Source organism: Kogia breviceps, chromosome 10 (genome assembly GCF_026419965.1).
Source record: "Kogia breviceps isolate mKogBre1 chromosome 10, mKogBre1 haplotype 1, whole genome shotgun sequence".
Taxonomy (NCBI): Eukaryota; Metazoa; Chordata; class Mammalia; order Artiodactyla; family Physeteridae; genus Kogia; species Kogia breviceps.
The window spans coordinates 47431037-47458911 of record NC_081319.1 but is presented as its reverse complement, the minus strand read 5'-3'; the positions used below and the strand labels follow the sequence as shown (position 1 = coordinate 47458911).

The window sequence follows — 27875 nt, the reverse complement described above, 5'->3', positions numbered from 1 at the left end:
CATGCTTGTTTTATTTTAGGGTGTCTTGTAACTAGTGATTGCTTGTATCGTAATCAATTCTCTGGAATTAGACGGTAAGGGATTTGAAGCAGCAAGGGAGTCTCTCCTTTCCACAATCTCCCACATACTGGCCTTTCGTACCACAGAGTGAGCTTTCGAATGAACAATGCACAGCTGAATGAGCGGCCGATTCAGTTTACCGCAGCTTTCTCAGGAACAGCTACGTTTTTCCCTGTTTTATGTGAATGGACATCTTCTCAGGTTGGGGGCAGGCGGAACGGATGGGGGGATTTGGAAAAGACTGGTCAGGAAAGATGGCAAACGCATGACACTTGAGCCATTCCTCCTCCTCCTGCCCTTGGCAGACACTAATAATCAATTACAGGACTCTTTGCTGAGTGTTGATTAGATCTCAGATTTCATCCTGGATGCCAAACCCAATCGATCGCAGTAGCCACCCTAAGCGCTATGTAGTGAAGGATCTATTTGCCTTCTCTTTGTTAGATCCAGACTTTTTAAAGCATCACTTTACTAAAAAACCAAAAATTTCTCTGGTCTTAGTGTCACTTCTTTATTTTTAAACCCCTTCTTCCTTCCTGTGCTGATCTTTCCCCCTCGATATCCTACCTCATCCTGTTTAAACAGAACTGTGTGTGATAATCCAGCTGACTTTCCTCGCGATACTCTTTGTTCCTGTTCTCCTAGATCAAATGGCTAAATGTCCCGGACTGGGGGGGATGCACTGGCCACCTGAGAGCTAAGACATCCTTACAAGGGGAGGATTGGAAAGTGACAGTCAATGAGGTTGATGGGTGAGTCTTGGGCTAAAAGGTTCTTCCTACAGCAATACGCTATGTGCTGGTGGGGGAGAGAGGACAAAGCCAGTGTGGTGTATGTAATTTCGGGGTTTCTTGGAGGGGACTGTGATCCCATGCCTCCAGGGTGCAGGGTGAGGACTGGAAGGGTGGGCCGTCGGGCCGGGGGAGGCTTGTGGCTCCAGAGGCTGGTCCCTGCATGGGGGAGAAAGGAAGACAGACCTCCTCCATCTTTCGGGAGCGGGAGCTGGCGGGGTGCCCAGTGGGTGGCGCCTGTGGAGGGATGGTGCCTGGTGCCTATCCAGGGTCCACTTTTCCTTTTCCCTGTTCCAAGTCGCTGAACTGCTGACCTGGGTTTAGATGTGGCAGGCTGACTGCAGCTGTGCTCGGGGAAAGGGGTGTGAATGAAAGGAGAAGCAGGGCCACCCAGTGGCAGCATCACTGCCAGGGAGGCTGGTGGTCCTGGCCTTGCAGGGAGGTGAGTTGGAGACAGGCAGGGACCCTTGGGAGGGCAGGGGTCAGCGCACAGAATCAGCACCAGGCTCAGGCAGGATGGATCTGCGAACCTCCCAGTGTGGTCCCAGTCTCGCCACTGGGGAAGCTGGTCAAGTGGCCTGGGGTGGGTAGGCCTAGAAAGGATGAGGTCTTGATTCTCCCCCAGGCTGGCGGGCGGCATGGCATCTGCTCTGTACATGCTGCATCTGTCTCTAGAGCCCTTGGGTGAGAGAACGGGTCCTTGCTGGGCAGACGCTGCTCTGGAAATGGGAATGGTGGCCCAAGGCGTGGGGGGAGGAAGGGCTGCTGCTCGGAGCCCGCCCTAAACCCAGAGATCTCCCTGGGCTCCAGGCACCCTGGACCACAAACGCAAATGTTTTGGCCTGAGAGTGTTTAATAGCAGACTAAACTCATTTGGATAAACAGAGGTCTCCAGTTTCTCCCTCTGTGGGTGTCCTGTGGTCACCATTTCCTCTGCTCTCCTTGAGGGGATTAGGAACCCACTGATAAATTAACCCCAAGGGTTCCCACCAGTGGAACTCAGAGCTAAGCCCTGGGGGAGGGGAGCCCGTACCATTTTCCTGTGTGGGCTTCTCTCCGGCTCCTGCCCCTCCTCCTCCTGTCTTCACCCCACGAGGCCTCTTCTGAAACCTGCACTGGGGGCCCGAGACACCCAGCTTCCCCACACTCCACATCCCCTTAGACCTGAAGGCTCTCCTTCCTCCTCTTATTCCCCAAAGCAAGGAGGAGCCCGATAAACAGACTTAGAACGTGTTATCTAGGAAACCGGGTTGCATTTGCCTGGTTTCTTTGCAACTCAGAAAACATACAGTCTCTACCCTGTAAAGAAAAATCGAATTGCCTTTTGGATCATGCTTCTGTTTGCTTCTCTGTAAAATAAGATCCAGGCAAGTCTATAAGCTACCCTATAGTCCTCAAATTGACTGCATACCCCACACGCTACAGAAGCTTATGAAAGAAAAAATAATATATAAAATTGACCCCAAGCTCGAGACTAAACATGCTTCCGCAGCCGCAGATGCACAGGCCTTCTTGCACCAGCAGCATCGCGCAGACAGTGGGGATTTGTTGGGCAAAGTTATATCAGACTCCAACCGGGGGCCCCCCTGCCCCCCACCCAGCTCTGTCCTTTGTGCCAGCGACAGTGCAGATGTGCTGACTGGCGACGGGTGGGGAGAGCAGCCACATCAATGCTGGAGATGTCTGGGGGTGCGCTAAGGACTAATTCAAAGCCGGCAATGGCTCGATGGAAAGCCCTTTGTGATGGGCCCCTCCCCAGGGGCCGGGATATAAGGACCAGGCATGAAGGACCCATTTCAATTCAACAAGAATGTACTGAGGTCCCACCAGGTGCAAGGCACTGCGCTCAGCCTGGGGAGAGGCCGGCCGAGAGGGACAGAAGACAGACCGTGGTGTCAGGGCTGCAGTCAGTCGAGCCCCTGGCATCGAGCTGCACCGATTGAACAGTGGGGATCTTTGCACCCATTGTCTCCGCACATCAAACTGCTCACCCGAGTCGGGGGAGCTGGGGACTCAGAGTCGCTGAGGAATAAACGGGCACGCTTTTGCTTTCCCCTCAGGACAGTCTGTTCCACGGCATCTCGAGGTGACTGACTGCCCCTCTGCAGGTGGCACCCAGGGGGTGCCAACGTCCCTGCCCAGTGCTCTCTCCCCTACACTCCTGCAATCTCACTTAGCACGGTCCACAGAGCACCAAGCGACACTCTCCCCAACCGCCCTTGTATTTTCACACGTGTATCTCAGCGGCTTAACAATACGTTGATTTCTAAGTGGAACTGAAGTTGATTTTTGAAATTGGATTAAGCATTTCAACACTTGAGAGTTAAACCATCCTTGAAATGTGAAGACTAAAATATTATATCTAATGGGTTTGTAGATAAAATTCCCTTAAAAGTAGGAAAAAGCTTTCTGCCATGAGCCAAAAGGGTCTTTGTACAATGATGTATAAAAAGAGCCATGGCAAAAGAAGTCAATGAAACTATCTACCTATTTACTCTAGTTCAGAATTTTATGCAAAGGCACAAGTGGGCCAAAATCATAAATGAAATTTTATCCCCAGATCAAATCCTCTTATAAAAACGATTACCAGAAGATGTCCGTTTAGCAGTGCTAAGCCCCAGTCAATACTGTGATGCCTTCATGTTTTAGCATAAGCGACGAACCTAGACAGTCTCCAGGAGTTTGGCACTGTGGGGTTTAATCTGTGTTAAAAGTTCTTATCTCCAATGGAAAGATTTGTGGGGGAAGTCCTGATCAAACTAGACAGCTCTGCCTACACAACAGCAATCAACTCAGACGCCAATCTGGAAGATCCTTCACAGAACCAGAGTCTGCGCTACTGAAAAAACTTTAAAAATGCAGAATGAGCAGAGTATGTGGTAGAAAAGCTACCTTTCATTTGGGAGAGAGGGAAACCTAGGGTCAGACACTGCTGAATTCAGAGGCTGATTCCTGGTGTTCTCGGGCGAGTCCTTCATTAACAGGACACCTCACCCAGGTGTTGTAAAAGCCCCAATGGCTGGCTTCAGGTGTTGGTGGGGTAGGTAGTATATACTGGTGGTAGCTCTGGGGTGACAGACTGACAGCAGGTTATCACCCATGGAAGACATTACTAGTTCACTCCTCATCTGCACCCATGGAAGACATTACTAGTCAATCTCATGTAACCTCATACCTCTCAACACTGACTCAGGCAGCAACTTACCTCAGTAAAGTCCCCCTACTGTGACAAGGAAAATCCCCCAGCCCAAACCCAGAAAGCAATTTCCTCATCTATAGCTTTCAGACCAGAAACTCAGGGTAGAGCTCCTAAAGAAATAGATTACAAAAGCTTTATGCTTAAAGTCAGCATTCAGATGGCTTCCAGCAGTCATGTCTAGAATTCCAAGAATGGACTGGTATGAAGAAGGCTAGCTCAACAAACTTGGTAAAAATACCAACTAAACCCAATACACTGGGCCCTTTGTTTATCTGGGCTGTTCATAGAGGAATGTCCCAATTCAGAAGTATTTATAAAGAGCTGAAATGACCATTCACCAAAGACCCCTTGCGTTGCTCTGAACTGATTGGCAATGGAGGGTCGGCCAGGACAGAGGACTGATAAAACGTGAATTATTTGGAAGCCAGAGCCTTCCTGTCAAACTGCATTCCAAAGATAACCAAGTCACGGAGGCTGTAAAGTCGCTGATGTGTTGGCTGGATCACCTGTTCAGCCTCCATCACAAGCCTCTGTTGGCTCATAAAGGTGGAACCCAGAGACCTCTCTAACGATGGAAGAAAACCCCGCTGCTTCTTTAATCCCGGGAACTAGACGCTTAACAGAGGGATAGGAATCCACGGCTGTCCACAAACACGTCTGTGCTATTAACTAACCAGTGCACAAGAAATGTGTCTACAAAAATCCAGAGAGGTCCCTATAGTTCCTAAGCCCTCCCCTGCAGAGGTGGAGGAGGTTTTGCTGGTTAGAGATAATCAGCAGAGAAGACTGATGGTCAGAAGGAGATGATCCACAGCTAAACTTCCGAGGCATGGTGCTATATCGGGCAGTGCCTTGAAACTAATAAGAGTTCATCAAGTGTTAACATTTTAAGAATCCGATTTGCTTTTAAAAATAGCATTGTCAGGTCTATCCATATAATCACATCCCTTGCATCCCGATGAAGCGCTGGAGTGGGAGAGAGGGGGTGACTTTTGGTGACTGCCAGGGAACTTCTCGGAGCCGGCAGCCTGCTTTGTCTATGCCATCGCCCACAGTGAGTACCCATGAACCTTGTCCTGTTAATAGTGATGGCAATTACTAAGTACCTTTGTGCTTTACTCCCCTGCCTGAGATTTTACTGTTATCTCTGCTGGAATCTAAGGATACCCACAGAAATATACTTCACTTGTCAATGTTACTGTGCCTGTGATTGGGGTGGGGGGAGAGGAGCAAGAATTTCCTCTGAAGCAGGACTTTCCTGGTGGTCCAGTGGTTTAAGACTCTGAGCTTCCACTGCAGGGAGCACGGGTTCAATCCCTGGTCAGGGAACTAAGATCCTGTAAGCCGCACGGTGCGGCAAAAAAAAAAAAAAAAAAAAAAAAAAAAAAAAATTTCCTCTGAAGCAGTCGGAAATAATATCTTGATGGAGAACTTAGAACTGGACAGAGGAAGCTGCTGCTTGGAGCAGCTGTTTATAGCTCAGCCCAGGGAGCTCAACGTCCCACCTGGCTGGGAGGAATTCCAGGTTCAGTCAAGTCTATGCATCTTCCAAAGGCTTCTCACCTCAATATGGTTTTCCAGGGTGTTATTAGTGCTGGAAAAAGAAGGCATTCCCTGGTCTATCATGGTGTGTGTGGAGGCTGTATTCCTCACTGCAAAGCATGTGCTGGGTTTTTGGATTTATAGAGAAAGGTAAGCAACAAGGGCATAGTTTTCAGGGTCTGAGCCTCAGAACCAAGAAGCCAAACCACCATCAATGACCTGCATGATCATTACCCTACGCTCACTGTCTTATTCTCACCTCTCTGACAAGGAAAAAAATACAAATGAAGTGAAAACATTGGGGTTATAAAACATTGTTCAACATATACCCATAACTTGGTAAACCAAAAATGAGGCATATACACTTATAGACAAATTTCTGAAACACGCAGCAACATATTAATGGTGGTCTCCTTTACCACCTTCCTCTGAAGTTTTATATCATGTAGAATCATGGCATTGACTGTGTTGTACTCCCCCTAGAAACTTCTTCATTCTATTATGCGCATACAGAGGCTAACAATAGAGTACGTACAATATGACAGCTCACACTTAGATTTTTGCAGGAAATAACCCAAGTGTTATTAAGGGCCCACCAACACACCATACAATGCTGTGAGGGAAATTACCGTACTTGATTTACACAACTGATGCTTACTTTGAAATCTCTTATCATTTTTATCTACTCAAGTGAAAACAGACACTCTCTGTTCTAGATTAATGACAGGTGGCTAACAGAGTAGCCTCCAAACTTTGCTGAGCACACAACCTCAAGAGTGAAAAAACAAAAACAAACAGAACCCCCCCCCCCAAAAAAAAAAAAACTGTGATCCTGCCACGGATAGATGCATATTTATTTTTGAAGTAGGTGTATGCACTACTATACTAACATATTGGGCCCATGAACAAGTGTATGAGAACAGAACTTTTCTAGTCTACTGATCTGCATTTTTCCTGCACCACAGTGGGTTATATCTTGTGTGTTCCCACTTTGGAGAGCTAAAGTTTAGACAAATGAGAAGAAAGTGGTCAGCATGACATGGCCGATGTTAATTTGCCACCTGGGAGGCTCCATAAACCCCCCCACTCAGGCCTCTCACACGTAGCCCAGCCATGCACTGGAAACCCCCAACAAGATGAGCCTTGATCACCTGTACCTGGTAGGTCACCAGCAGGAACTCATTTTTCCATGGGCTGAAAGTCCCTCCCCATAGCAACATTCACAGAAAGCTCTGCCTGGGGACCTCAACATAGCTGGCTGAGGCCCAAGGAACTTCTGAGAATGAAGCATTTCCCTATTTTTTTCAGATGGCTTGTCTACAAGATGATGAAATAGAAAAGCTTCAGTGATTCTTTTTCTGCTCAGAAAGCTATAAATACATATAGATAGCTGTCAAGAGTAGTCATATCAGGTTTCGGAATGTTTTTAAAGAACTCTGATGTTAATTAGGACATTATGGAAAGTCAAAACACCTTGGTGCAATGCTGCATCCAGATCTGTCTTTAAAACAGTCAGTAAGAAATGCTGAGAATGTGTGTGGTTTTCTATTTCCTCCACACAAGTTCTGAGTGGCACAGGAGAGCTCTTTCAAGTTCAGATGTGGGGGAGGAGTGATGGAGATTAGAAGTTAAAAAAAAAAAAAATCAACCCCGAACTATGTGAACCCAAAACAAAGTCTCATAAAATGTTTGCTAACCTCAATTCCATCTTTGCTAGGTGGAGGCTCTGAACAGTCACCAGGATTTGGACCACTTGGTCTAACATCCAAGAATTAGCAGAAAGCAGGAATGCAATACCTCTGCTGAGGACTGAATGAATGAATCATGAATGAATGAACGATCCCCCGACACTATGAAGTACATCACCGAGGTGTAGGTCTCAGCCTGCACACTCTACTGACTTGTTTTACAGACACTGTAGCCTTCCAGAGGCTAATTTTTTTTCTTTCTTTCTTTCTTTCTTTTTTTTTTAAAATAAATTTAATTTAATTTATTTTTTATTTTATTTTTGGCTGTGTTGGGTCTTCGTTGCTGCGCACGGGCTTTCTCTAGTTGTGGCGAGCGGGAGCTACTCTTCGTTGCGGTGCGCAGCCTTCTCATTGCAGTGGCTTCTCTTATTGTGAAGCACGGGCTCTAGGCACACAGGCTTCAGTAGTTGTGGCATGTGGGCTCAGTAGTTGTGGCTCGCGGGCTCTAGAGCGCAGGCTCAGTAGTTGTGGCGCACAGGTTTAGTTGCTCCGCGGCGTGTGGGATCTTCCCGGACCAGGGCTCGAACCCGTGTCCCCTGCATTGGCAGGCAGATTCTTAACCACTGAGCCACCAGGGAAGGCCTTTTTTTTTCTTTCTTAAAGTACATACTGGGAACACAGGTGAAATAGAGACTCCTGGCCTCCAAGAGCTCAGGGAACAGTGAGGAAGAAAAACGATCAGCACAGAAGGTCAATTTAGTGTGCTCTCATAAGAGTCTGAACAAATTGCAGGAGGTCGTGGATGAGCAGAAAAGCTTTGGCTTGAAGCTGCCCTTGGGCTGGTGGTGGTGGGTGAGAGGAGCTGGACAACAAGGAAGGTGGTGAGGGAGGAAGCCACCCAGCACAGGAAGCAGCTCCTGTGGATGCGGGCAGGCAGGGCAGAGGGTGTCACTGGGGAATGGTGCCAAGTTCAAGATGCTCAGGCCTGGAGAAGGCAGCTGACTGCCTGGGAAGCACCTTGCAGTAGAGGCATTTTCATTTTATCCTGCAGGCGATGAGGAAACAAGCTGATTTTAAGTAGGACACAGACTTCTTTGGTATTTTTTGAAAACATGACTGAATATGAACCAAAAAAAAAAAAGAGAGCAAGCGCTCTAACAATGTGAAAATAGGAAATATCCAAAAATAATTCATGAGCTCAGATATGTTCAAATATCACTTTTGTTCTTCTGTATTAAGACCCCCCCCCAATTCCAAATCATTAATAATGGGGCAGAGTACCTTTTGATTGATCAGAAGGGGGCCTGCTTCATGGAGCAGAGCTGAGCAGAGCAATCTGTATGTGGTGTACATCCCGCGGGCGTCTGTTATGTTGAACAAGATGAGCTTAAGATTCAGGTAAAACCAAGTGAAAGGGGTCCCACTTTTTATACATGTTATAACTGAGCATCCCCTTGAGAAACTATGGTCACCTAGAAATGTGTGCTGGACAATGTTTCAATGAAAACAACTGTATGCAAATGACGACTGAGATTTTTCCAGAAGGATACACTAAAGATGTAAGGTGACCTGTCTTGCTACGTTAAAAACCAGAAAAATGGGGCTTCCCTGGTGGCGCAGTGGTTGAGAATCCGCCTGCCGATGCAGAGGACACGGGTTCGTGCCCCGGTCCGGGAAGATCCCACATGCCGCGGAGCGGCTAGGCCCGTGAGCCATGGCCGCTGAGCCTGCGCGTCCGGAGCCTGTGCTCCGCAACGGGAGAGGCCACAAGAGTGAGAGGCCCGCGTACCATAAAAAAAAAAAAAAAAAAAAAAAACAGAAAAATAAGAAAGAACTTTATGCACATCCACGATGTTCCACAAAAACGATGTCTCTGGCTGCCTCTGTCCTTTACAGTCACCCAGGAAAAGGGAGGAAGATGCTCAGGAGAGAGCACGGTACAGAAATGCTGATGTCTATTGGTTGGAACAAACTGCCATCAGCCATCCCGAGCAGCATAATCAAGAAAGGAGGCTGGTGTGTTGGACTCAGGGTGGGTGAGGCTGGCAGGTTGGGTGTGACTGGAAGTCAAAACAAGCTCCAGTCTGTAGAAGGTAGGAGGGTAACAAGTAGGGACCTTGAAGATGGTATTCTCCAAGCTACAGAAAGGGCCCAGTTCTGTGAAGTCCCTACACCAAGAAGGGCACAGCATCTAGGGCTTGTGGGGAGGCCAGAAGGGAGGGGCTGCCCATGGCGCGATCACCCCCATCATTTAATGTGCTGTGGGCACATGGCCACAGGGGCACCAAGGGGGCACTGGGCTCTGCTCTACGCTGCCCCTTCTGGGTACCCAGGAGCAAGGAAATTGGCTTCTAACTGGCCAGTTCCCCTCCTCATCCCCGCTCCCCAACACACGTACCCACCAGCTGTACCAATATTAATGAGGAAGATGCCAAGCAGATTTTTACATTCCTTACCCACTGACAGGCTTCTTCCAAAATTTGGAAGCAAACACTGGAGGTAAACTGATGAAAGTTTATTGCTAAAAGAAAACAAGGGTGGGCAAATTAGGGGTCACAAGCCCCTAGCGAAACTGGCACCATTTTGGGGGTCGCCCGACCTCCTCAGCCACAGGAAAAGAAGTTTATGCCAATATCACAGAAAGAGAGGTGCACGGTGGCCCGTGTGGAGCTGAGCGTGCCGCCTCTCTACACAGCTGAGAAACCAACATCGCAAAGCCAGACGATCACCGCACCATCCGCCCTCGGGATGCATAGCAGCCTTTGCTCACCAGAGGAGCACCCCGGCACTCTCAGGGGTGGGCGGGCAGGAAACATCGCCTAGCACTGCACACCCCCTCTTTCCTGCACGCGTCTTGGGACCTGCCCTCCTCCACACCAAAGGTGCTGAGGCAGACCTGCAATTGCAGAGAACCCCGCTTTCTCTGTGAGGCTCGGATCATTTACATCATTGTTATTGCGAGACTGTGTTCGTTAGTGAAAGGCGCTCTTCGGAGGAGCAATTTTGATCTGAATGAGCAGAGACACACATGACTGGGAACAACCTGCTTAATTCCCTTCTTGGCTGACCTCTTCTGGCCTTCCTCAACCTTTCCTGCTTGTGATATGTGTCACCGATGCCTTGCTGCTTTGCCATCAAACACTGGCCCTGAGGTCAGGCTTTGCTTTTACAGAGCTGCTTTGTGAAGAAATAAAGGTCTGATCTACCGCCAGAACCGAAGCTCCCACCTGTGCCCTGTAAGAAGCAACTCAGAGCGGCTACAGAAGGTTGACACAGGCAAGGGCTTGCCATCTGGCTGAGGAATCAAGATGGGACAAAGACCCAACGGAGTGCCGCAGATTGAATTGAGGATCTTGATCTGCCCAGAAAGGTAGACGCTAGTCCCAGAGGTCACCTTATCCAGTGAGGGATCCCCACAAGGTAGGAGGGGTAGGTAAAAGGGGGAGACTTGAACTTCGTGAGTCAAGGGCATACAAAGGTTCTCCAACCTGACCAAAGCAGCAGCCAAGTACCACAACTGGAAAGCCCCTTACGAATAAACATGCAGCCCTTTCATTTTATAGATAGCTAAGTTGCCTCCGACTCTGGGCCTCCGTTTCCCTAATGTGACACCATAAGCGAGCAATCAGGGCAGAGTTGTGGACACAAGAATCTTGGGTGTCCTGCTTACTGAGTGATTGTTACCAACCCACCAAGCTGCTTCCAGAAACGGATAATCACTTTTCACCTCCCAGCTCAGAGAATGCCTTAAAACACATTCAAATTGTATGCAGTCTAAAAGCTTGATGACAAGACTCTGATTTTGGCAAGCAATGTGAACAGACAGTTCATAAAAGAGCTCATTCAAATAGCCAATAAACACAGGAAAAGGCGCTCAACCTTAGGAGCTGTCAGGGAAATGCAAATCAGGGTAACAATCAGCTGTCACTTACCACTCTTTAATTTTTACCAACCTGATAGGTGAGAAATCCCGTGGATCAGGAGGGGTGTGGCTCAAAAATCACTGGTGGAAATGCAAAGTAATTCAATCCGCTTAGAAAGCAATCTGACAACAGATTCCAACTTAAAGAACACATTCCCTTACACTTAAGACTCAAATCTCACTCCTGGCAATCTTTTCTTTGGTAGACACTGTTGGGTTGGTTTCCTACTCAGCATTCACTTCTCCCTTCCTCTTTCTAACAGAATGCCAGGTTTCCTCAGTATCCACCTCTGCCCCCATTCAACTCACCCAATCCTCACCCATAGCTCCTTTCAAGGACCCATGAGGTCCAAGAGTAACCCCATCTCCCTTGCCTGTGACTGGGTCCAGAACATAGGCCTAAGCCAAATCAACTCTTGCCGTTCTCCTGGTCCCATGGCTTGGTCCAGGACTGGACGATGTAACCTACTCTGGGCCAATGGGACTGAAGCCAAAGTTTTCTAGGGGCTTCTGGAAAAGAGGATTCCTTACTCTTTGGAGACATATCAGGAGCCTCTCTCTTCCTTTGGCTGTTGTTACATGCAGTGGTGGGCCAGAACTGACTGCATCCATCTCGCTTCCAGTCTAAGAATAAATCACAAACATGGAGGAGGACAGGGGCCTGCCTGAACCACATCTGCCACTGACCTTTCCTGCCAATGAATCTCTTTGGTTGGTTTTCTTTGTAATTTATGAAGTATTTTAAACACAGAGAAAGGTATACAGAGGATACGGGAGAATACATCCAAGTGCCCACAGCTCAGATTTCACAAATGTTCACATTTTGCCATATGCTCCAGTTCTGCGTGTTAAATCAAACTTTAGACACATTTGAAGTTCCCTTTGTAGGTTTTCCTGACTCAGTTCCTCTGTCTCCCTCTCTAACAGCAATCACTATCCTGAAGTTAGCAGCTATCCTTCCCTTCACCTTTTAATCTTTATATTAGGTATGTATTAGATTGAACTATATGAATTGGTCAATATGAACCATTTTTACCTATGTATTGATATTTTACCTACATATACCTATTTTATATAGTTCAACCTAATACATTTTTTAATAAATGGCATCACTGTATACATAATCTAGCAACTCTAGTCACCAATACACTTTTGAAATTTAACCAAGTTGATCCCTGTCACTTTAACTGCCACTCAGAAGTGTACTGACTGCATGCGTCAAAAAGTAGTTTTCATCTTTTACAGATGAGTGTTTAACTTGTTCTCTTTTTTTTTTTTCTGTCACAGGTGCTGCATCTCCTGGTGCTCATGGGGAGTCTCTTTAGGGTAGAACACTGAAGTGGAGCTGCTGGGGAGGGGCAGGATCTCGAGATTTACTAGGTGCTGTCCGCATTTCCAGTCCTGCCATCCAGTAAGACAGGTCCTACTTCAAAGCTTCCTCTCCAAAGCTTGCTCCTTTTGGCCAGCCTACAACATCTGAGCTAATCTGTTGGCGGTGGAACGGTTACCTTTTGAGGTTTTAATGTGCATTTCCCTCATTACTAATCAAGCATCTTTTCATATGTTTATGGACTATCAGTTTTCCCGTTTCTGCAAAGAGCTTCTCCCTACACTTTGACCATCTCTCTATTGGCTCGTTAGTGGTTTTCTTATTGAATGCCAGGAGTTCTTTGGGTAGGTTGAATTAGTTCCTTGTTACTCATTGCAAATATCTCCCAGTGAGAGGTTTGTGCTTCCCCCTTCTAAAAATGGTTACTGTTGTCATTCATGAGTTTGAATTTTTGGGTTGTGAGATTTATCAACTATTTCCTTTCTTCTTTTGTGCTTTTTTGTGTCTTGTTTAAGAAATCCTCCCTTTACCTCAACATAGTAAAGGCCACATATGACAAGCCCACAGCTAACGTCATACCCAAAGGTGAAAATCTGGAAACTTTCCTCTGAGATCAGGAATAAGACAAGGATGCCCACTCTCACCACTTTTATTCAACACAGTATTGAAATCGTAGCCAGAGCAATTAGGCAAGGAAAAGAAATAAAAGGCATCCAAATTGTAAAGGAAGAAGTAAAACTGTCATCATTTGCAGGTGACATGATATTATACATAGAAAACACTAAAGACTCTACCAAAAAACTGTTAAACTAATAAATGAACTCAGTAAAGTTGCAGGATACAAAATCAATGGACAAAAATCTGCTGCATTTCTATACGCTAATAATGAACTATCAGAAAGAGAAATTAAGAAAACAATCCCATTTACAATTACCTAAAAAGAATAAATACCTAGGAATAAATTTAACAAAGGAGATGAAAGGCCTGTACACTAAAAACTATAAGACACTAAAGAAAGAAATTAAAGAAGACACAAATAAATGGATATTCTATGTTCACAGATTGGAAGAATTAATACTATTAAAATGTCCAAACTACCCAAAGCAATCTACAGACGCATTTCAATCCCTATCAAATTCAAATGGCATTTTCACAGAAACAGAACAATCATAAAATCTGTATGGCACCACAAAAGATCCCAAATAGCCAAAGCAATCTTAAAAAGAAGAACAAAGCTAGAGGCGTCACACTCCCTGATTTCAAACTGTATCACAAAACTATAGTAATCAAAATAATATGGTATTGGCATAAATACAGACACTAGATAAACGGAACAGAATAAAGTGCCCCAAAATAAACCCACACACATATGGTCAATTAATTTATGGTAAAAGAGCCAAGAATATACAATTGGGAAAGGGCAGTGTTTTTGATAAATGGTGTTGGGAAAGCTGAACAGCCACATGCAAAAGAATAAAACTGGACCACTATTTTATACCACACACAAAAATTAACTCAAAATAGATTAATGACTTGAATGTAAGATCTGAAACCATAAAACTCCTAGAAGAAAATATAAGGTGGTAAACTCCTTGACATCTGTCTTAAGTGATGATCTTTTGGACTTGACACTGAAAGCAAAGGAAACAAAAACAAAAATAAACCAGTGGGATTACATCAAATTAAAAACCTTATGCACAGCAAAGGAAACCATCAACAAAGTGTAAAGGCAACCCACTGAATGGGAGAGAACATTTGCAAATCATTTACGTAATAAGAGGCTAATATCTAAGATATATAAAGAACTCATGCAACTCAATAGTAAAAAACCAAACAATCTGATTAAAACATGAGCAGAGGATCTGAATATACATTTTCCCAGATAGCCAAGGGGTACAAGAAAAGGTGTTCAACATCACTAATCACTAATGCATTGGATTTCAAATGCAACTTAAAATCACAATGAGATATCACCTCACCCCTGTTAGAATGGCTATTTTAAATATATATATATATATATATATATATATATATATATATATATATATATATATATATAAAGACAAGAAGTAACAAGTATTGGTGAGGATGTAGAGAAAAGGGAACCCTTGAGCACTGCTGGTGGGAATGTAAATTGCACAACCACCATGGAAAACAGTATAGAGGTTCCCCAAAAAGTTAAAAATAGAACTATCATATAATCCAGCAATTCCACTTCTGGGTATTTATCTGAAGAAATGAGAACACTAACTTGAAAAGATACCCCCATGTTCACTGCAGCGTTACTTAAAATAGGCAGGACATGAAAACAACCTAAATGTCCACTAATGGGTGAATGAATAAAGAAAACATGGTATGTATATATACATATACACACTCACACACACAATGGAATATTATTCAGCCATAAAAAATGAAATCTTGCCATTTGTGACAACACAGATGGACCTTAAGAGCATTACGCTAAGTGAAGTCAGACAGAGAAAGACAAATACCATATGATCTCTCTTACGTGTGGAATCTAAAAAAACCAAAAACCCCACAAAACCCGCCCCCAAAACTGAGCTCATAGATGCAGATTGGTGGTTGCCAGAGGTGGGGGGGAGGGGTGGGAGAAATGGATGAAGGAAGTCAAAAGGTACAACCTTCCAGTTATAAAATAAATAAGTCCTGGGCATGTAACGTGCGGAATGGCGACTCTATTGTATTGCATATTTGAAAGTTGCTAAGAGGGTAGATCTTAAAAGTCCTCATCCTAGAAAAAAAAATATTGTAGCTATGTATGGTGCCAGATGTTAACTAGACTTATTGCGGTGGTCATTTCACAATATATCCAGATATTGAATCATTGCCTTGTATACCTGAAACGAATATAGTTTAAATTATCTCAATAATAATAATAAAAGAATGTGAGATGAGCTTGTCTCCAGCGTCCCTCCAGCTTTCAAAGCCAAGGGTTCTTGGCTTTAAGGATAATAATTTGTTACACTGTTACTAGGGCTGGTTCTCAGCTGTTTTAGTTATGGAGGAAAGTTTTAAGAAAGAAAGAGAAAAAGACCGCCCTGAGGTCATAAAGATAATTTGACTGGTTTTCTTCTAAACACTGAAAAACTTTGTCTTTCATATTTAGGTCTTAGATCCATCTGGAATTTATTTTTGTGTGAGATGTGAGAAAGCGATCTCAGTTTACATTTCCCTGCATGAGAAATCAGTCATCCTAGTGCAGTATATTGACTTGGCTTCCTTTCCCACTGATTAATAGCTCCACATCTGAACTGTAACTCTGATACACACTTAGACCAAAGGGACAAACTAGAGAACACAAATACATCTCTGCAAATACCACGTTATTTTTTTTTTTTTTTTTTTTTTTTTTTTTTTTTTTTTTTTTTTTTTTTGTGGTATGCGGGCCTCTCACTGCTGTGGCCTCTCCCGTTGCGGAGCACAGGCTCCGGACGCGCAGGCCTAGCGGCCATGGCTCACGGGCTTAGTTGCTCCGCGGCATGTGGGATCTTCCCGGACCAGGGCACGAACCCGTGACCCCTGCATCGGCAGGCGGATTCTCAACCACTGCGCCACCAGGGAAGCCCACCACGTTATTTTAATAACTGTATCTTTCCAAAAAAACCTCTCTCATTGCGCAAGGCCGCCTTCTCTATTCTTTGTCTTGGGTTTTTCCTAGCCCTTTACTCTTTTACATGAATTTTAGGATCAGCTCATTAAATTCTGTGCAAAATTTTATCGAAGCTTTTATTGAAATTGTACTGAATTAATATATTAATTTGGGGAAATGGAAATGTTAATTAGTTTTTCTATTTAGCCATGTCCTTGTCCTTTGATAGTTTTAAAATTCTTTGCATACAAATCTCATACGTTTGTTATTAGATTTATTTCTGAGTTTCTGAGTTTTTGTAGTTAATGGCATCTTCTAAATTTCACTCCCTACTTAGAAGTTCCAAGTGCTCAGGCATGCTACTGAATTTGTATTCAGAAAAGTTTCCGAATTCATGGAATAGTTATAATTGTATAGATTATCTTGGATTTTCTAAATTGACTACCATAAGGATTTCTAAAAAATGATACATTTGTTCTCATTTCAATCCTGAATAGCCCTTATTTCTCTTCGGTTGCATCTTAGTGGCTAGGACTGCTAGTAGAGATGTCAAAGAGAAGTGATCCAGCCACTCTGTGGTCCAGCAAAGTGGTCCAGCCTCTTTGCTGTATTTCTGCATGTAACATTTCTACAGGGTGTTTACTGCAGGGTTTTTTTTTTTTTTTTTTTTTTTTTTTTTGCAGTACACGGGCCTCTCGCTGTTGTGACCTCTCCCATTGAGGAGCACAGGCTCCGGACGCACAGGCTCAGTGGCCATGGCTCACGGGCCCAGCTACTCCGCGGCATGTGGGATCCCCCTGGATCGGGTCACGAATCAGTGTCCCCTGCATCGGCAGGCGGATTCTCAACCACTGCGCCACCAGGGAAGCCCCTGCACGTTTTTGACAGATGCCCTGTATCAGGCTGTCTATTCACATGGGTCAAAACATTTTCAAACACTGGGAATGAGAGTAGAATTTTTGCTTTTTATGCCTTAACTGAAATGCTTGAACTCTTTTTCTCCTTGGATCTGTGACTGTGGTCAATTCGAATAGATTTTCAAATGTAAAGCCATCCTTGCATTTCCTTGTGTTGATGTATCCTCTACTAATAAGTTGCGGGATCCATTTCACTTATGTATTACGTGGGATTATTGTATCACTTTTACTGTATTTATTAAGCTCTTCCTTTTCAAGCCAGTTTGAGTCAGGTCTCCTCTTACTTACAGCAGAAAGGGCTCTAGCTGGCACAATCCCACTGAAATGAAAGCAGGTGGGCACTGCTATAAGCACACGCACGTCTACCACAGCAGAGGCTGCTCAGGGAAACACGCTGCCCGCGCTGTGATACACCCATTCCTGTGGAATCTGCCACCACCAACAAGGACGGGTTAGGGTTAGTAATTCACTGCAGGGAGCAGCCCAGTTTACAAAGCGACAAAAGTAAAATGCAGAGAAGCACGTATAAGATGATTTCACTTGCCTCAAACAATGACCAAATTATGTTTTCTCTATGTTATGCATATGTGACTATATATCTGTGGAGAAAAGTATGGAAGAGAACTTCCAGGCTCTTAATGCTGGTTGTCTTGGAAGTGGCAGATATGGGAGAGGAGAGAAGGGTTGTTTAAAAAAAATATGTCCACAATGAAAAAATTCACACAGAACGTATGATATGATCCCCTTTGTGTAACATTTTTTTAATACTTTTCTCTAGCATCAGAGATTTTTAGAGTAAATTGTATTTATGCAGTGAGAAAAAGTTTAAAGATTATTTTCATGGTAGACTATTACAAACGATGCCCTGGAAAGACACGTTTATTTGATTTCATCTGAAAACATTATGTGCGTGTCAGAAATTACCCTCACTGAAGCCAAACAGCTCAGCTACCGTAACAGTATTTGCCAGTTGGATGGCTCACACCTGCAGGGCAAGGGCAGGGGCCATAGTAGGAGCTGGAAGGGGCTTAGGTGGGCATGTTCCACACTGACCCCGCCACACCCCAGGGTCTGTATTCTAGCAGCCAGTTCAACAAATAAGAAATGTTGACATTTTATCCACTTCTCAGAGATGCCACAAACCAAGAGGGAAAAACCCCGAGCTGGTTTCTCACCCCCTCCAAGCCCCAGGCAGGAAACAGAGAAAAGATGTCCTCAGTGGACCCCTTTGCTCCTGGCATCTTCTCTTCTCGTTGTTTTTACAGCAGAGGAACACAGGAGATGAAAGAACTTAATTTTTTTTCACTGGCTCCAGAGGGAAGTCACTTATCCTAAGAAAAGGACTTAGAAGGACGGCAAGGCTGGAGTGGCTGCTGGGAGTAAGAATATGACACCACCACCAAGCATCTCTGTGGATTACCCGAGGACATCCATCAGCCACTAGTGACCTTCTCTCCCTACAGCTTCTTTGTAAGGAAAATGATGGACTCAGAAAACATTTGCTAGCACTTGCTCCGGGCCAGAAGCTTGGCTAAGCACTGGGGATCGGCAGGCCCTGCTTTCCAGGAGCATACAGTCTACTGAGAGATTCCACCATTTAAGCCAAGGTTTTAAGTCCTAGAACAGAAAACTGCAGAGTAGTATGAAAAACCATACATAGGAAAAAAACAAAAACAAAAAAAAGGGAAGTGGCTTATCTCTAGATAAAATGAATCCAAATGAATTTCACAGAGCAGCATGGTTGAAGTCTTCTTTCAAGAATGTGGGCAGGGCTTCCCTGGTGGCGCAGTGGTTGAGAATCCGCCTGCCGATGTAGGAGACACGGGTTCGTGCCCTGGTCCGGGAAGATCCCACATGCCGCGGAGCAACTAAGCCCGTGAGCCATGGCCGCTAGGCCTGCGCGTCCGGAGCCTGTGCTCCGCAACGGGAGAGGCCACAACAGTGAGAGGCCCGCGTACCGCAAAAAAAACAAAAAAAAAAAAAAAAAAAAGAATGTGGGCAAAGATGTCTAATACCGTGGAAGGTGTGAGGGAGAGAGAAGGAAGGAAAAAATGGAATGAAATAGAAACAGGAAGAGGAAAGTAAAACCCAACGGTTACACCCATGGTGTTGGGCACCACTGTAAATGCTTTGCATCCATTCATTCATCCACTCCTCAGAGCCTCCCTGAGGTGGTATTATTATCCCTGTCAGCTCCACGGAGAAGGTGGGAAGTGGCTGAGAGGCACGAAGGGTTAAGCAACCCCCTCCAGCTTGGTGACCTCTCAGCCACCAGCTCTACTTCCTCAGAAAGAACCCTTGGAAAGCGACATTTTCCCAGAGACGCGTGGGTCCCTTGGGTTGGAATGAGGGAGCTGGTCTAGAAAGAGTGTCTGCGTGTCCAGCTGCAGGCTGAGCTATGTCGGTGCACAGGGCAAGCTGATGAACTGCCACCTGTTTAAATCCAGGCTTTAAATATTGTTGAGCATTTCTTCGAGGCAAGGTTCCCTGCAGCCCCGAGGGAGTTTTGCTGAGGATGGCAGTGGCAGAGATCAGCGTCTCCTTGAGGGTCCCCGGGAGCAGCAGGGGGTGGTTGCCGTCCTCCTCATCATCATCAGTGACCCTCATACAGACTGAGTGCTTCCCCTGTGCCAGGCGCTGCTCTAGCACTTAACATTCATGCTCATCAAGCTTGGAAGCCAGTATGTACTGTTACCAGGCCCATTTTGCTGATGAGGCCCTGGGAGGTGAAGCAACTCACCCAGACGTACACAACCAGGGCTCGAACCTGGCCGCTCTGTCCGAATTACTAGGTGTGGGAGGCCTCACTGCCATGCAACTCTGGCCTCAAACCTGCACGCCCCGCACAGCAAACCAGAGCCCTGCAATTAACTGGCCTCTCGCACTCTGGACGGCAGTTCACTGGCTCTCTGTTGTTAACCTAGCCTGCTCTTTGAGAGATCTGGGGGTCCTCACCTCAGCATACTTCAAATGGCATATCCCAGAATTCCTTCCCACCACATACACAGAGGACATTTTTTTCCATCTTATTAAATTTCCCTACAGTGGGAATGCACTTGGGGGGCCATCCAACCTGACTGCCCTCATCTGGCTGTGTTGGGGGGGGGAGAAGGCAGCGACTCTGGCCTCACCCGTCCACCCCATGTGTGTATCCACTGACCCGATGAGATGCAGCCTAGTCCCGAGCAGATGTCCTTGGTTCCAGTCTCAGGCCTGCCTTTAACAGGCCGTCTCCCCAGGGAGACGACGCAGGGCTTAGTTTCAGCACTCGGCAGGTTGGACAAGATGGCCCAGAAGCTTCCCTCACGTCCCGAATCTCAACTGTACACCTTAACTGAGGCCTTCTCTCTCCACGCTTTAGCAGCCAAGCCTGAAACAACTTGCTCGCCGGTTTTCATAAACCTCTGTCTTCAGGATTGCTCCTCTTCTTGGTAACAGAACTGGAAAAAGCCAGCGTGGGGGGATGGGGGGGACGAGTGGGTGGGTTATGGCTTGTAATGGATGACAGTCCGCAGTGCTCTCTAGCCCTGAGCAAAATGTAAGAGCAAAACACAACCCAAACCCAAAGCAGCAGTGACAATTCTCTGCCGACTTTAAACATAAGCTCTAACCAGCAGAGCCAGTGCGGTAGGTTACTGATCCCTAACCCTAGTTTAAAAGGGAGGAACAGACAAAACCGAACCCAGTGGCTCTGTGTTCTATCGAAGGATGTTGGCAGCTCTTCCTTTTAATTATCTAAGAGAAAATATCACAGAGCCAAAGCTCCGGGTGCAGGCAAGCCTAGGATCCAATCCTGAGTCCACCCTGACTCTCTGCGAGACAGGGCAACCAGCTCGGGTGCTCGGAGTTTCAATTTTCTCAGCTGGAAACAGCAGCATCTCCATCACAGGATGCCCACGAGCATTAAATTAAATCATACATAATAAGTCCCCAGTAAATGTTTGTTTGTGTTTGAATACTCACAAACAACCTATAGCAAAATTAATTTTGAGAGAACTATAAAAGGAGCCTTTAAACATGACCTAATGCACAGGTATGTCCACATGTAAAAAGGTACACTATAGATCTGTGTGTTTTACTGTATGTATAATATACCTCAATCTTAAAAGTTACAGGAGAAGAACAGGGCCATTAATAATGACATTTACAGAACCAGTCTGCATTCTAGTGAAAAATGGAAACAAACATCCAGCCATAGGTGAACAATGAAATAAATTCAAGTACTTCCACATGGTAGAATACTGTTTGTCTATTAAAATTATGTTTTCTGAGAATTTTTACTGTCATGAGAACATTCTCAAAATAAAATGAAAAGGGGAAGAAAACAGGATATGAAAACTGTGTAAAAAAAAAAAAGAAAGCTGTGTAAAATAGAATTCCAATTTATAGCTTATATCTGCACAGACCAAGGCTAACGAATCCAATGAAGGTGTTATCAGTTGTCATCCCTGGGGGTACAACGGTGGGTGGTATTTATTTTTCCTTTATCATTTTCTGTATTTTCTAAATTGCCTAAAGTGAACATATATTACTTTTAAAATCAGAGAAAAAACTACAGTAAGAGATAAATGCACGTCATATAGCACTTATAAGAAGTGGTGACATTATGGAAATAAGGCTTTCACTAAGGTACTGCACTCCCAAACGGGCGTGGGGGTTATTGCAGAACAGAAAAACTTCATGCATTCTCATCACCTGAGAAAATAGAGCCTCTGACTCCAACTCCAGGCAGAAAAGCTGGAAACTGGGTTTTAAGATGATCAAAATGATTAACCAAAAGCCCAAGGCTTCGCTTAAGCACTCTGACTGGGAAATCGAGGACAACAGGGAAAGAGAGAAAAACCTTGAGGATTATTTCAGAATTTCAACCCTTAAGACACAAGAGAAGTTTCTCAATGAGAAAGACCTTGTTTCTAAACAATTATTTTTCGGTGACACAGAGACTCAGTCGGGAATCACCTTACTGTTTTATTATCATTATTACGATTATCATATTATTTTGTAAAACAGTAAATTGTCTGACATGTGAGGATGGCCTTCCATTTTTGAATTTAAAAGATGAGAAATTGGAGTTTATCTCCAAAGAAAAAGATGATTAAATCTCTGCAACAATGAGGACTTTTGCTGTGTGGGTTTTTACACTTGCATCCTTCCGCTTTTAAAAAAGATGTAAAATAGAATATCATCTTTGATTTTTGGTCTTTGTCTCAAAGTGTCTAATATTCCTGAAGGGATAAGATGAAAGGAGGCCAGAAAGTGAATTCCCTCTTATCCCAGCAAGTGCTCCATATGACACTGGGGGAGGGGGGCTATTTAATTATTGAGGTGGAGTGGTTTCAAAGGGAGGGTGGGTTGAGGAAAACCAAGGGCACTGCCAGGGGATGGGCATCCCAGTCCCTAAAACCTCCTGAACTCATGGGACAAAGCTCAGCATGCAGCACTCAGCCACCCCTGTCCACCAGCTCTCCTCGAGGCCAGTGATGCTGTGCCCACCCTGCCTTCACCCAGATGTCAGGTCAGACTGAGACCCGGCCAGGAGCTGCCATGGGCTTGAGAGTAGACTGCATACAGCCCAGGAAACGGGCAGGGATCCCTAGATGAGGGTGGGAAAGCGAGCACAGCTGACAAAAGGCAAGGGGGACACCTCAAAATTTCAAGGACAGGGCAGGAAAGGGACCCCAGTAAAAAGGGCCAGCTATGCCTGCTGATTCTTCAGACAGTACCTGTGCAGGTAGCAGAGTGTGGATTTTAGCCAAAGGCTTTTGATCTTTTCACAGTTAACAAGCTGGAATGGGGTACTTATTCCCTGTCAATAATATCTCAATAAAGCTGGGAAAACAGGACAAAAAAAAGAAGTGGCTTTCAAGTTGAGATCTGAAGAATGAGAAAAGAGAAGAGGGGCAGAAGTTCAAGGCAAGATCTCCAAGTTGGGGAGAAGCATGGTTCATCCGAGGAAATGAAAGGTGAGCAGAGGTCCGATGGTACAAGGCCCTGGGAGCAGGGTAAAAGATTTTGGCCTTCCTTTTTAAGGTAATGGAAAGCTTTGAAGAGACTGCTGGCTCAATTCTCCCAAGAATAGTTTATAATTTGTACCATCCTAGATGCACCAGAGAACAGTTAATTCATTATATCATAGATGCCTTAAGGGCTAATACTTTCAAGGAACTGATTGAGAAAGGCTGAGTCAGACTGTATTTCAGTAAACTCCTTTTGTTATTTTAGTAACCATATCCCTCATTCGGGGGTCTAAGGCTGAATCTGCTTTAGGCAAACCTCTACCATTCATCCTGGGGGAGACAGAAGAGCCTACTGGTCCCATACACTTGGGTTGAAATACCAACTCCGTCGCTCACAAGCTGCATGACCTTGGCCAAGCCACTTGACCTTCATGTCTCAGCTACTGCAATATTTACATCATTACCTACTTACTTCTTCCAACAACCCCAATCAATAATTCATATAAGGAGTCCGACACATGTTTAATCTGTTGACTGGGCATGTACTACTATATTATTATTATCGTATAGTATTTGAGGAAGGACTTCCCATGTCATGTGAGCTAGAACTGCACTCCTATCTTCCACAATGGTTGAGAAGCTACTTCATTAAAACATATCTTTAGTTCTTAGTCTGTATTCAAGGCTAAGTTACAGTCTCCAGTAGGTGAAAATAATTTGGGATATTCTTTTTCAGGGACTGGTGTTGGTCAAAGTTTTCTGGGCATTCTGGATGAGGGAGGCATGATGAAATCCCCAACTTGGGGCTCAGCTACAGGCAACACGTGGCAGTCTCTCTTGGGGTTTTCTGGGAGCCACTGCTGTATGATGTGACCAGGGAAAGCCCATCCTTGCTACTTGCTGGGTTAGATGGGCCCTGAGCCACCAGTTATCTCTTGGGAAGTATCTTCTGTAGACACTTCTGACCAATATTATTTTAAGGGTCATCTGAGAAGTGGTAGAAATCAGTCAGACATTATTCTCTCCATGGACCAAACCACAAATGCATCTCTACCCACTTTGGTCAAGAAAGACAGGAAAACCAGTCTTGGATGTGTCCCAAGCACCTAGAACAGTGGGTGTTCCATATATATTTGTTAAAGGAAGGAAGGAGTTGGGGGTTAGAAAATCTTTCCTGGCATTTTGATGTGGGAAAATGAAGGCTGAGAAGGGGATTCTACTGGGAACAGAGTAATTTTTAGCATCCTGGGATGTGTGGGCAGGGTCCACCTCAATCTTCAGACTTTCAGAAGGAGGCTGAGAGTTAAACCCACTAATTCAACATCCTAGTCTGTCTCATTCCATGGTTCCCAGGGCCCTTTCCCACATGTTCTTTCAGTTCCTGGAATGACTCTGAGAAATAGATGTTATTATCTTCTTTTTTAGGGATGTGAAAACTGAAGCTGAGAAAAGTACTCAAACCAGGGTGCGAGTCCCAGCCCCTAGAGCAGTTGTTAAGATGCAGAATCCCAAGCCCCAGCCTCAGACCTACTGAATCAGAACCTCAGATTTGGGGAGGGGGTGGCCTGGGGATCTGAATTTATAATAATCACCCCTTGGTGCTCTCAGTGCAGCTCGATTCAGGAACCACTAGGTCCCTGGATGATCACAGTGCTGGGAGCCCCGCCTGATACCCTCCTCCTGTGTCTTCCCATTCATCTCCCAGTGTCCTGTCCCTCCATGGACCATGAACTATTCTCATCTGGTAACTCTATCTGGGCCAGATTTTAAACCACCATCCTGGGAACCAAGCCAGTAGATGGACTCATAGAGTCTGTATGGGGAGACCTAAGCCAGCCTATCTTTTTCTCCCCACATAATGCAAATTTGTAAGGTATTTCATTCAATTACACTGATATCAGTGTGAATTTTAAAATGATAACCAAGAAGGACTGATAGACTTTTAGAAGAACTGATGGATTTTAGAATGGTACTGATGGATTTTGGAATGGATTCTATTTTATTTTATTTTATTTTTCATCAAAGAAAATATTTTATTCAAGTTACCAAGACAAATTTGAGGAGTTACGTTGGGCTTGAATTGAAGAAAAAGACCAAGTTAAAAAATGGAAACAAAGTTTCCATTTGGTGGAAGCTGAAATCAATGTATACATTCTAATCAAAGAACTGTCCCATGCGGCATTTTTCAAGTTTTTAAGGGTCTACCAGGCCAAACCCTTCGCTGCCTTGATGGCTTTTGCTTTGCTTTTTCCTTTCTTTTTCCCTCACTTTGCTTTCAGCCTTTTTCTTTGCCTCCGGTTCATCCATACAGGGTACTGCCCATGCTGGTCTAGAAGAGTCTTTTTGTTTCTCTTAATATCAGTCTCCATTTTCATGTCATCTGTTTCATCTTCCACCACACACTGCGTTTTCTCTTGACAATGTTTGGGTTCCACCACAGTTGCTATCTCTTGAACGTCTTTCATTAAAACATCACCATCTACTTTAAGAATACTTTTAAGTCCGCTGAGCTCCTTTGGGGCACTCTTTTTTCTCTTTTCAGCACGCATCTTCCTTGTCCACTTACTCCGTAAACTTTTAGCCATATTTTACCTGGAAAGCTGAGAAAACCCAGGAACTCAGACACCGCACGCTGCTCACGTCAACCGGAACTGGAATGGATTTTAGATGGTGCATGGCCAAACGATCAAATGGAAGAGGGGTAAGGAAATCAACCATTTCCCATGCACAGGGCCTCTCAACGGTGCCCAGGGCCAACCTGCCTGCCTCCTTCTGTTGAAAGTGACTGGGAATAATGGAGAATGCATTTGCATGAATTACTCAACATGGTGGTCCCTCCTACGTATTTACACCTATGTGTTATGTTATTGGTAATTATGCACTTCTGGTTGGAGGACCAGCTAACAGACACCTTTCCACATGCTTGCTTCTCCTTCTCACTTCTAGGTTTTTAGAAAATATGGTTAAGAAAACAAAGCAGAAGGTGAAAACACCTGACGTAGAAAACACGGGGACATTTCCTCAAATAACATGGAGGATAGAGTCACAAATAAGCTGGGGCTACAATGTCTAGAAAAGATGAAGAGTTGGCCTGATCTACAAATGATCTTTAGCTTACTTGCAGATTTTTACTCAAAAGATGTCGACTGCTAGTTTTCGGCAGAAACACAACACAGCACTGTAAGCGATGTACATGCTTTGGTAGAAGGAGAGGGAGATGAAAGACCTGCTTTTGCAAAATCTGACTTGATATGTTAATAAGCAAGAGAATAACAGAATTGTGAGCAAGATCTTAAAAGTAATGTTAAAAAAAAAAAGCCTCAGAAGATAGCCAATAGAGTGAAATTCCTCCAAAATATGGGGTAGTGGGATATTCAGATCTATAGGATTGAAAGAGGCCCAAATGGAAAAAACAATGTTATTTTATAGTACTCTCTTCTGGGCACGATGGTATGTCTAGGAGAAAAATGTCGGTTCTGGTCACTCATGCCCCATAAAGACCCTGGTACCTTCCATCAGAGTCGAGGACAAAAGTTGGGAGATTTGTTTCTCAAAGTGTGACTTAAGGACTTCCCTGGTGGCACAGTGGTTGAGAGTCTGCCTGCTGATGCAGGGGACACGGGTTCGAGCCCTGGTCTGGGAGGATCCCACATGCCGCGGAGCAACTGGGCCCGTGAGCCACAACGACTGAGCCTGCACGTCTGGAGCCTGTGCTCCGCAACAAGAGAGGCCGCGCTAGTGAGAGGCCCGCGCACTGCGATGAAGAGTGGCTCCCCCTTGCCGTAACTGGAGAAAGCCCTCGCATAGAAACGGAGACCCAACACAGCCAAAAAAAAAAATGTGCTCTGTAAACTTTAAAAAAATTAAAAAGTGTTAAGTTTGTTTTGCATTAGAAATCCAAAGTCAGAAGAGATACCAGGATGATCTATCCCTCACCTAGTCAAAGGTTCTACCTTCTGCAAAGGAAGGGCCTGGAAAGAAGCAATACTTTATTTTCAATGTCAATTATTTTGCCTGTTTTTATTCCTTGGTTTTGTAAATACCATCAACAGCATATAATTTAAAGCTACCTCTGAAGTGTTCTTTATTCTGATGCATCTGGGCTCTGTGTGGACAGGAAGAGCATTATCTAGCAAGTTAGGAGTCCTACACATTGAAGGACACTGGCAGTCCCCCCAAGTGAACACTGAAACGGGAAACTCTGAGGTGTGCCAGTCTGTCATAACCACTGGCTTCTCGGTCGCTCACCGCCTACCTGAAGCACCCGGGGCAGAAGTCACTCAGCATTTCTCAAAGGTAACATCACCCTCCAGTTCCAACTGTTCTGCAGCCATGCAATGGACTTTAAGAAGAGATGGGCTAATGCCTATGATTCTAGATGCCCAGAACAAAGGGAAACCCATGTCAGGCCTAGCGAGGGAGGTGGGAGCTAAGGGAGAGAAGGAAATGAAAGACAATAGTGCCTCCATAGTCTCCGACTTAATAGAGGCAGGGAGAAAACAAAATGGCAATTTCCTCTATTCAAAGGTGCAATACAATAGCCAAGACATGGAAGCAACCTAAATGTCCATCGGCAGATGAATGGATGAAGAAGATGTGGCACATATAGACAATGGAATAGCCATTAAAAACAATGAAATAATGCCATTTGCAGCAACATGGGTGGACCTAGAGATGATCATACTAAGTGAAGTAAGTCAGAGAAAGACAAATATCATATCACTTATATGTTGAATCTAATTTTTAAAAAATGATACACATGAACTTATTTACAAAACAGAAACAGATTTACAGATATCGAAAACAAACTTATGGTTACCAAAGGGGAAACGCGGGGAGGTGGGGCGATACATCAG

At 44.8% G+C, this 27875-nt stretch overlaps 1 long non-coding RNA gene and 1 pseudogene across 1 annotated transcript in view; both read right to left on the bottom strand.

Annotated features, from left to right (window-relative positions):
- LOC136791989 (uncharacterized) overlaps positions 1 to 27875 on the bottom strand; it is a 119566-nt gene that overhangs the window by 58403 nt on the left and 33288 nt on the right. The window lies entirely within an intron of this gene.
- On the bottom strand, positions 22688 to 25680 carry LOC131763429 (protein LLP homolog pseudogene; annotated as a pseudogene).